We start from the raw sequence: 11,333 nt of genomic DNA, 5'->3' as shown, positions 1-11,333 counted from the left end.
ATATACTCGATGATGGTTTATATAGTTTTTAATATAATACAATTTTTTTTATTAGTTTTTACCTATTTGTTGGGCCCCCTTTGAATTGTCCTAACCTCTCCCCATGGAGACTAGACTTGACTTGATTGTCAATTACCAAAAATCAGTGTATAGAGGAGGTAAGGAGATTTGTTCAGACTCATCATTGGCTAGTTTCAGGGGCGTAGTTTATGGGGGGGATGCGGGGGAGGTAACCCCCCCAATATTCAAATCCATCAGTTACAACCCCCCCCCCCCCCCCCCCCCCAATATTTCAACATGAAAATCACAGTAGGTCAAATGAAAAATATAATATGAAAAAATAGAATTCAATTATTTTGTAAAAATAATTTTGTTCCTAATCAAATAGGAGTACGTCATAATATATCAGACAAAAAATACTCCCCCTCCATTGAACCGATTGGTAACGCCCAACCAATGAGTCGCACTTTCACCAAAACAAGCGAGTGGTGTTTGAATGGGAGAGCACACGGTTAATGTTAACGCCAAAAATGAAGAGAAGCGCTGCACAGCGGATTATATTTAACTGCTGGTCAGAGAGGGATGCAAAAAAATAAAAAAAAATAAAGCATGTACTGAGAATGAGGTATGAGAATATTGTGTAATAGTTAGTACACACCACATATATTTTAGCTAGCTAATCCATTGCAATGTATTTAGCTATAACTATCAGTATAACAAGCTACCAAATCAGCTGTCTGTTTTGCTAGTATATTTTTCAATAGTGTCTGTAATTATCAACGACAAAAGTATACACATCGGTGTTAGTTTTCTTACTAAATTAATCTGACTTTTGAACGAATTGGATGAATTAACGATTTAAGTGGCTAACTCATTAAAACAGTGAAACACTGCCGCCTACTGGCGGTTTCAATACTTAATTTCTTTCTTTTGATAATCTCTACTATGTTAGAATTTTATGAATGATGATTATACACAAATTTCAAAACGTTATGAGGTGTATAATCTCTTAACATGTTTTTATAACAGATTCGAGGTAAATATAGCTGCAGGGTAGAAAAGTCAGCAGAGGGAGAGGAGGAGCAGGTGATCAGGTAAAGAAGATGCCATTCAATCAATAAAATAAAATAGGAAACAGTATAGAAAAACAGCAGCTTTGTAAAGTTAGGCTATACATTAATGCCTTTAATGTTTTAAAGATGTGTTTCCCTTTAGAAAAAAAATTAAAACGCATTAAGGTGTAATGTAAAAATCTTAAAATAAATGTCTAAATGTTGTCTCTTTCATATTTGTATATGTTGAATTTGTAATCAGTTAAAGCATGTTGCCAGATAGATAGATAGATAGATAGATAGATAGGAAGAAATAAATTGTCCAATAACAATACACATAAAAAAAATTCTTTTTGAAAAAAAAAATAACGGGCAGCATACAAAGTTCAAGCCCCCCCCCCCCCCCCAATGTTCAAACCAAATCTACGCCCTTGGTTAGTTTACAATGAAATTATCAAAGTATACCAGATATTTTAATAGAAATACAGCTAACACTATACATAATTTAAATAATGGTTATATGACCATAGTATTTTTGGGGGTTGCCTACCGGCACATATTGATATCAAAGGAAATGAAATGGCTGATACGGCACCAAAGAAGCCACAAAAAAACAGTTATATTGATTTACCAGTAAATTTAATAACTACAATACCAATTTCTCACAAGAAAAACATATATTTACACACAAACTGACCACCAAACTTTCTGTCATGACCACAGATGTTATCAAGTGTCCAGAGATTACACCTTCAGAGGTTGCCCCTACCTACTTTGTTTGTTTGGCCATAGAGATTGTTCCTGTCTTGTCAAGTCCTCAAGTGTTGTTGCTGCCAGTCACATCTGGGCCATGTAAAGTGTTCCTGCCTGTCCTGTCAGACATACAGAGGTCATTCCTCCCAGCTGGGTCATGGCCTTAGATGGTGTTCCTGCCTGTCAAGTTATGGTCATGTAAAATGTACCTGTCAGTTCGGTTATGTCCTGAGGTCATCTTTGCCAGTTGGGTCATGGCCGTGGAGATGTGTTCCTGTTTGCCTTGTCAAGCCCGCGGAGGTTGTTCCTGCTAGAGGTTGCGACCACGAGATCATACCAGACCAGCTGTCTGCTGCTTCTGACGAGTCCCTCGGAGGATGCTCCTGCTAGTTGTCAGCCATCTGAAGGGGCTATCTTGTCTGTTTTATCCTGTCTTTAAAGATTGTTTCGGTTTGTCTTGACAAAATCTATCAAGGTAGGCTCCTTCCTGGAGCATCGGGTGACGCTCCTGGGAGGGGGGGTACTGTCAGGGTTTGGGGCTAATCACCTGCTTTTTCGGGTTGTGAATGTTTGGATGGTCTGACTGCGTCTGCCTGTTTGATTTTGAGTTTTCCCCGCCCTCCTTGTTTCTCCGTTGTTAACCTTAATTGTTTGCCACCTGTTCTCAATGTTCTTCAAATTTTTTCCCTTTATAATTTCCTGTGTTTCTCTGTCTGTTGCCAGACTGTTTTAACTCTTGCCAATAACTCGTGTGTACTCACCTTGTCTTGTCTTTAGGCTCCAGTGTCTTTTGCTGTTTTGCTCTGCCTTTGTTCTCACGAATGCAGTACTCCAAGAAGATTCCAGCTCTCATGTCTCTGGTATTCAGCTGTCGAACGAGCTAAACTGTGGAACGATACTCATCTGCCTTGTCTTATCTGCTTTCAATAAAGCTCAGTGTAACCCGCAACTGAATCCAGCCCCTTTCTCCTTCTTGTATTTTTATTTCTTTTTAGCTCGGCTGTGATGGAAATAAATACATGGTATTGTGGGATACATCTTTGCTGTCTTCAAAAAATCTATCGGAAGAGGGCATCTCAGGAGACAGGAAGTGGAACATTGGATTTGGATGAGCCTTGTGCCTTCCTACCTTAGAATGTAACTCCAAAGGTAGCATTCTTCAGCTTTCAGACACAGCCTGTGTGTGTAGATGTCAGCCAGTTTCTGAGGGCTGGAGAAATCCTTCACGTGGATGAAAGCATCTTATGGACAAAAACTTTTGTATATATATCATGGAGCCCCCAGAGCCACTGGCACTGATCTGAGCGTGACTTTTGTAACTTTTATTTAACAGCTTTTCTGTCATGTAGTCATAAGCGTATGTGTTCTCAAATAACAGACAGAATGTGCATCTAGTTGATATTTCCTTGTATTGAGCATCACTTACTGCTTTTCCAAAATGAGGCCCAAAGGCATACATTAAGATGTTTTTGTTTTTTAGCTCATTATAGTATATTACCCTTTCATGCTTCTTATTCCAGTTGCTTGTCCTTTTTGTCCAGAACTTGTGGAAATATCTTATCCTCAGTATCTTTAGTTTTAATCATAATTCGTTCACAAAGCACAAAATCAGCATCCCGTCTGTAATTCAGTGTCACATCAAGTAGGTTCTCCAGACCGCCGAGTCGTCTTGTGTTTTGTGGGGACTCAAAGTGCATCCTTATCTATTTCTGGAAGAAAGGTCGTGGCTTTGTGGGTAAATCTTACGGGTCGCTTTTAATGTCTCTGATTTATCAGCTCACCGTGAGCATTGCTCTAAAGCTCACTGTCCACAGTTAAATAACAACCATCGATATTAAAATTGGAACTGCAGGAATGTAGGTCAATTTGTTTTTCCAAAATGGTCAAAAACATATAAGCAGGATAGTGCTGTTTTCCAGGGGCTTGTCTGTGGATACTGTAAAAGTTCTCAAGTCAAGTCTGCTTTATTGTCAATTCTTCAGTACATACAGAATCAAAATTGTGTTACTCTCAGACCCTTGGTGCATACAGATAACACTAACTGTACAGCCTAAAAATCTAGATCAAATATAAAATATAAGATAAAACTATAAAATAAGGGCATGTTAAAAAGCATATAATAAAAATAAACATAAAGTCAAGGCTCATGGCAGATAGAGTGCAAACCAGTGAAGTGAACAAACAGTGCAGATAAAAAGATTTTTAGTGCAAAAAAGCTTATTAAGTCTGATTAAAGTGACAAAGGGCTCAAGAGCAGTTATTTTATTTAAACTGACTGATGAGGTGGTAGAATGACGTCAGTTCCAGAGACTCTGCAGTCTCCCTGATGGCAGCAGACTGAAGAAGCTGTGTGATGGGTGAGTGGGATCACTTCCCCCATCTCTGCGTTGCAGAATCTTCTGGCAGGATGCGTTGCAGGCACCATACCACACAGTGATGCAGGTCGACAGAATGCTCTCGATGGTGCCTCTGTAGAAGGTGTACATGATGGGGGGCAGGGCTCTGGCTCTTCTTAGTTTGCGGAGGAAGTAGAGACACTGTTGTGATTTCTTGGCCAGTGCTGCTGTGTTTTTAGTCCAGGAGAGGTCCTCTGTGATGTGCACACCCAGGAATTTGGTGCTGCTCACTCTTTCTACATTCGCACCGTTGATGTTGAGAGGATCATGCTGAGTGTGCGCTCTCCTGAAGTCAACAACAATCTCCTTCGTCTTCTCCACGTTCAGAGAGATTGTTGTCACTGCACCATCCGGCCAGGCGGCTCACCTCGCTCCTGTAGTTTGTCTCATCTTTGTTGCTAATGAGACCCACCAAAGTTGTGTCATCCGCAAACTTAATAAAAAGGTTGGAGTTGTGTGACGGTGTGCAGTCGTGGGTCAGCAGAGTGAAGAGGAAAGGGCTCAGCACACATCCTTGGGGGGCCCCAGTGTTCAGTGTGTTAGTGCTGGATGTGTTGCTGCCGACCCGTACTGCATGAGATCTTCCAGTCAGAAAGTCCAACAGCCAGTTGCACAGCAAAGTGTTGAGCCCCAGCTGGATTAGTTTGTAAATGAACTGTTGAGGGATGATTGTGTTGAATGCTGAACTGAAGTCTATGAACAGCATTCTGGCACATGAGTCCTTTTTGTCCAGATGTGTGAGTGCTGAGTGGATGGCAGTGATGATGGCAGTTGAACCGGTATGCAAACCTCCTCTTCCAGCAGAGAGATGTTGCTGTCACATTATGGCTTGTAGTCCATAATGGCCTGTATCCCCTGCCACAGGCTTCAAGTGTCTCTGTTGTCACTGAATTGATGGGCTATCCTTCTGGAGTACTGTCTTTTAGCCTCTCTGATGTTGCAGGACAGGTTGGCTCTGGCTGTTCTCAGGCCCACCTCATCTCCAGCTCTGAAGGCTGTAGACCTCCCCTGTCATCCACGGCTTCTGGTTGGCCCGGACAGTGATGGTTTTTGTGACTGTTACATCATAAATACATTTGTTGATGTAGGCAGTGACAGTCTCTGAGTACTCTTGGAGGTCAGTGGTATTATTGTATGTCTCTGAGTTGAACGTGGTAGTCGAATGTAGTCCAGTTTATTGTCCAAAGAGCGTATGTTAGCCAGTATGATGGTGGGGATAGCTGGCTTGTGTGGGTTAGCCGTTAGCCTAGCCCGGATACTTCCGCGCTGACCCCTCTTCTGCTTCTTCTCATGCCGCTTGTGGCGCCTCCGCTGTGGGCGAGATGCAGTAGTGGGGGTCGGTGATGGTGTAGGCCTCCGGAGCAGACCGAGGTCCCACAGCTCTTCGGCATGTGCAGAGTTAAACTCTAAAAATGTGGATTAAAGACAAGTAGATGCAATGAAGACGTACAAAAACACTGCGACTCACAAGACTAAAAACACTGTCTTCTGTCGGGAGCGACAGAAGCTGTGCATGTGGACACGCCGCCATCTAGTTAAAGAACTACACTGTAAAAAGTTTAACTATTATTTACTCAATTTTATTGGTGAAACATTTTTACACTCAAAAAAATTGAGTAAATTTTAAAGCTGTGAAATCAATGAAATATACTGTATGAATTGAGTAAATGCAAGTAAAAAAATTAAGTAAATCTGAGTAACTGCATCTGGTACATTAACAAATAAAATTGAGTAGAAATAATTGAACATTTAAACATTTAAAAACAATATTTATGAGTAATATTAACTGTTTTTATTAATGAGTAATATCAACTTTTTATTTTCTCTAAACCTTTTTAAAATAGTAACTTACTCCACACAACCACCAGTATACATGACATTGGCCTTTATTGTCAATGAGTACAGCAATACAGCACATTTTACACTGTATACAATATTGCCTACATTTAAACTCATTTAACAAACATTTTATAAGTAAAAATTAAATATTTAAAAATTCAGGTAGCCTAATTCAAGTGTAATCAAATCAACCCAATATCCACCGGATCAGCGCTGGTCCTCGTGCCGGAGACGGACTCGCCTCCGCGGGTGAACTTTGAACTTCATACCGCCATCCTGCGTTTCAATCACAGCCGATAGATACTGCGAGTGACTGACATAACCTGCCAATAAACAAACAGTGACAGTTCTGAGGACATTTTATCATCCAAATGATAATAATTATATTTATTATCATTAGGAATGAAGTCATGTGTTTATGCAAAGCTGTTCAATCATGCAAAAAGACAGGCGCGACTCTCGTTTAGGTGTCGAATTACGCCTCTGTATGTTGTTTTGCATTAAATATGATTTAAAGCACAGTAAAGATTTTATAGATAAAATAAAACATACACAAACCTGAATTTCACAGAGGAAATGCACCAAATCTGCAACGCTGAGAAGAGAGCTGTTGTCTGGAGACTGGAGAGTTCAAACTGCCCGTGCTCACTGACTCAACCAACCGTCGAGTTGTCGTCACGTCAGAGGGTGGGGGAGGGGTGCATTGTTTTAATTGAGTAAACTTACTCAAATTTTAAGAGTGTGTTAAATATATTAATAACATTGATTTGAATTAAGTAATATTTTTGTTTCTTGAAACAGATCAGTTTAATTCAACATTCTCAAATATTTTGATAGAAATTTCACAAATATATTAAGTATATTATAAAGAAATAATTGGTTAGTCAAATACTAAGTCATTTTATTGAAAACAACTTAATTATATCTGTAAATTTTAGATAAAATGAACTGTTGGATTTTTACTCAATTATTTTGGTATGTTTAACTCAAACAATCAAGTACACGATATTCAGAGATTTTTTTAAGTTAATAAAGTTAAAAATTTCTGTAATATTTACTAAGCCTCAGAATTATTTTTTACAGTGTAGACTGTTGTTCTGACTTTTGGTGATTCATTACATTGGAGGAGTAAGAATTCATATATTAAAAATATGTTCAGTCCAACAGAGAATATAAGAAGCAAATACTTTGGATGAAGTATTGTTTTGTTATGACCTGCAGAGAAAGAAAAAAATGTTTTTGTAAACAATGGAAACAGTTTAATTATTTTTATTATATTAATTCTACTGTATATACAAACTCTATATTCGAAGTAAACATTGATTATGCACTATTTAATACGGAGCATTAACACAAAAGTAGTCATAAAGATGGCACTGATCATTAGTTCATCTCTAAAAGAAATTAACCAGTATCAGGAATGAAAGAAACACAATAATAAAACACAAATACACTTCATATTTAATGTTAGACCTATTGATTTGCAGAATACTTTTAAGAGATTACTATACTTTAACGAAAACATTTGCGATTGGTTTATAATATATGTTACTGTACTGTACATGTTTGGGTTGTGTTGTCGTAGCATTTACATTGTTTAGTCCAGCAGATGTCGCCAGCGTAGTTTGGACGATTCAGTTTGCAAAAGCTCATCATGAGAATTCTCTTATCGGGGCGTCTCTAGCCTGTCGTAAATAATGGGACACATGACCTATAAAAAACTGTTTTTCCAACATTTGTGGAGAATGAACACATTCAAGATCTGATGATGTAATAATGCACTTAAAGTCTATTTTTTCATGGATGGCATTTCCAAGATCATTTTCTTGCATAATGGGCATCAATTTTCCAGCCAGATGTTTGCATGCTTTGCAGTGGACTATGCCTTTAGTCACATCACCAGCAGCCCGAGATTTTCTCAAAGCAATGGAGAAGCTGAGCATTATGTTCAGACTGTAAAAACCTGTAACCTGCTTAACAAAGCGATTGGGGGTTCAGTTTCAATTTACCACCTAAATTGTGTAAGTATATTAAGTATATAAGTGTATAAGTATATATAAAAAAGGTTCTGAGGAGACCATACAAATAGTCATATGCTAGGTTTAAAAAGTTAAGACAAAGCACACTCGTGTAAGCCTTAAATCAAACTGCAGTAATAATAATAATAATAGGTACAAAAAAAAACTGTATGTTTTACTCATAGAAATATGCTGAAGTCATAAGTAATATTACCCCCCCCCCCCATTTTATATTCCCATAAATGAGACATTTTAAGATACTGAACTAGAAAACTGTAAAAATCATTTCCTGAATTATTTTAAATCGAGAATATCAACTATATTAAAAAGCTTTTTTATCTTTGCTAGATTTTTTGTCAGAATCATTTTGCATTGTATTTCTGACATATAACATGTTTCTTCCTGTCCACAGTGGCTATTCACATCTTCCTGTAACGTTTACCCATTTTATAAAGCGTACGGTTTAATCTTATGTGTCCAAATCTTTACCTTGATATTATTATCTCATCTCTTCTGCTTATTCCTGCACATCTCATCTCTCCCACTTTCCTTTGAACTCTGTACCATTGTGCTTTCCTCTCTTCCTCCCATTGTTTGTGCCACCTTTCCTTTTCATAATGATGAACCTTTTCATAATTTAATAATGATGCTTACTTAAGTATTCAAGAAGTACACAAGAATCTGATAAGAAAGAGGAAGGACAACACAGTGACTGAACAAAGTGTTGCAAGGAGTGAAATTATTTCCTTATGAAAATAACTCCTCATGAAGCCAAACACTCAGGAACTATCGCAATGCAAATGCCATGCCACAAATCAATGGGCTTCGATCTCCTCATGAAGCCAAACACTCAGGAACTCTTATCAGATAGGAGGACCTGGAAGAAAGACCATTTGCTTGTTGGTCCCTTCACCTGGGTACATGATCCAGATCCAGGTCACTAAAAGTTGACAGAGAAATCCCAAAAACTCTAAAAGTCACATAAAACCTTTACTATATCTTCAGAATTCATGCTCGTAAACTTTTCATGTTTGGTGTCATTTTAAAGGTCTCTGTGCTACTGGTAAAATGGTCTCAATATCACAGCAGTCACTTGTATTATAATTATAGAATTGTGTTCGGCTGGGGGGGGGGGGGGGGGGTGTCCCTCTTTAGGGGTCTGTGGGAAAGTTTATCTCCAGTATCTCCAGCCAGGTGTGACCCTGGATCACCAAACCCAACAACCTCAAGGTCTTTTATGTTTACTGATTTGTCGGCTATACATTTCATTTTTATTCAAAAATGTAATTGTGTTAATCACATTGTGCCCAGAGCACACGGTATAGTTGTTAGTTCTATTACATGTGTGCATAGGTGTTTTAGAGAGTAAACTTGTCTAGCCTTAGTGCTTTGCTATTTATTTTAGACCATGTGTCTTATGTTCAATTAGGATAACTGTTACAAGTGTGATTCTATCAAATTAGTTTTTCTCCTGTGTGGAACACTTGGCTTTTTACATACAGCTACAGTAAACCATGTACAGGAACAAGTTTGCCACGTGGCTGAAATGTGATTCACAATTGCATTATCTTTTCTAAATTGGCTTCTAATTGTTTCATTATGTAATTGGCATGGTACAGTTTTACCTGACTAATAATTAGGGCCTGAGCACTGCGGTGCGAAGACCCTCTTTTAATTGTTTCTTATAAAATTTTATATTTGATTTATTCTGAATTCTCCTGAAATTATCATAACTAGTAAACTGTGAGGAGGCTTTTGTTAATGCAAATTTACGAACAGGATAGGTCATGAATTATAGGAGCAGTAGACACGCCATCGGAGACCTTCTGATTTCTGTCTGTCGCTGAAATTAGAAAGTTATACGGACAAGGACTAAGTGAATAAAACTTTTTGTCATAAGCAAGCAGTAAACAGCAGGCAAAACTGGTATACTTATACCCTCTCTACCCTACTTATAAATCTCCTACACCTTCTACCTTGTTTTATTTATTCTCAGGTTAGCTAAAGCAAGTCAAATCTGTCCTATCTCATAAGCATTCAAATTTTCATACTTACAAAATAGATCACAGAAGACTTCTCCGTGGTCTTTTCTGCTCAAGTTTAGAAATCAGAGTCTTTTGGCAGACGAGTTTCGATTTATATTTAAGTATGAGTTACAAACAAAATACTAATATAAAAAAACTTAAATAAAAACAAAGATATATAATTTGCATATGATAGAATATGATAATGAGTTTGGACATTCAGCTTCTTCATCGATGGAAGGGGCTTAAAGTAGTTTTGGGAAGGATGAGAGGAGTCCTTCCTAATGGAGGTTACGTTCTTTACACACCTTGTCTTCACACTGCAGGGCATTCCTGTTAGATACTGAGCAGTTTTCATAGCAGATGGTGATACTGCTGGTTAGAAACTCTCAGTCTTGCAGAGGTTTTCAAACCCTGGGTCGTGACCCTCAAGTGGGCTTTATGTAGAATATGAGAAAGCCTGAGTCAAAAAGTATCAGTTATGATTTTTTTTTTTTTTCACAAGAAAAACAGGAATCCATTAAGCAGAGGAATCCATCAAACAGCAGAGATCCACAGTAAAGATAGTGGAGGTGTTGCATGCAAACTTTGTAGCAATACTTCTTGACTAGCAAAGAATAAGCTGAAATCTGGAGTAAGACCATACTGTATGTGACCCTGGACCACAAAACCAGTCATAAGAGTCACTTTTTGAAATTGAGATTTACATATCATCTAAAAGCTGAATAAATAAGCTGCATGATTGCATCATGATGCATGGTTTCTTAGGATAGGACAATATTTGGCTGAGATACAACTGATATTTGCTATGAGATCTGGAATCTGAAGGTACAAAAAAAACTAATAATGAGAAAATGACCTTTAAAGTTGTCCAAATGAAGTTCTTAACAGAGGTGGAAAGTAACAAATTACATTTACTCGTATTCTGTAAAACAAAACAAGCATTACATTGATACTACCTTTCATATCTACATATATGTGCGGAACTGGATTCTCAATTTTAACTTAAATATAGAAAAAATAAATAAGTTGAAGGCTTCTCCGGACATGTGTTGCCCTGTCGTCTTATGAACCAGCTTGGGACCAGTTTATGCAGAATGTAGGTATGTGATATATAAATACATTTTCAGAAGGTGCATGGTTGAATAATATTGGTCTAGTCAATTTAAAAAGGAAAATAATGTTGCTCTTAAAAAGGTTTGAACTGCTCCATACTATAAATTCAGCTCATAATAACAAGAAACAATAATC

The 11,333-nt window shown here is 37.9% G+C and overlaps 1 pseudogene; it reads right to left on the bottom strand.

The window, feature by feature from the left end:
- Positions 1-2,930: 2,930 nt before the first annotated feature.
- On the bottom strand, positions 2,931-5,732 carry LOC132141385 (4-galactosyl-N-acetylglucosaminide 3-alpha-L-fucosyltransferase 9-like; annotated as a pseudogene).
- Positions 5,733-11,333: the final 5,601 nt, after the last annotated feature.

Source organism: Carassius carassius, chromosome 1 (assembly GCF_963082965.1).
Source record: "Carassius carassius chromosome 1, fCarCar2.1, whole genome shotgun sequence".
Classification (NCBI taxonomy): domain Eukaryota; kingdom Metazoa; phylum Chordata; class Actinopteri; order Cypriniformes; family Cyprinidae; genus Carassius; species Carassius carassius.
This window is presented reverse-complemented; position numbering and strand designations above follow the sequence as displayed.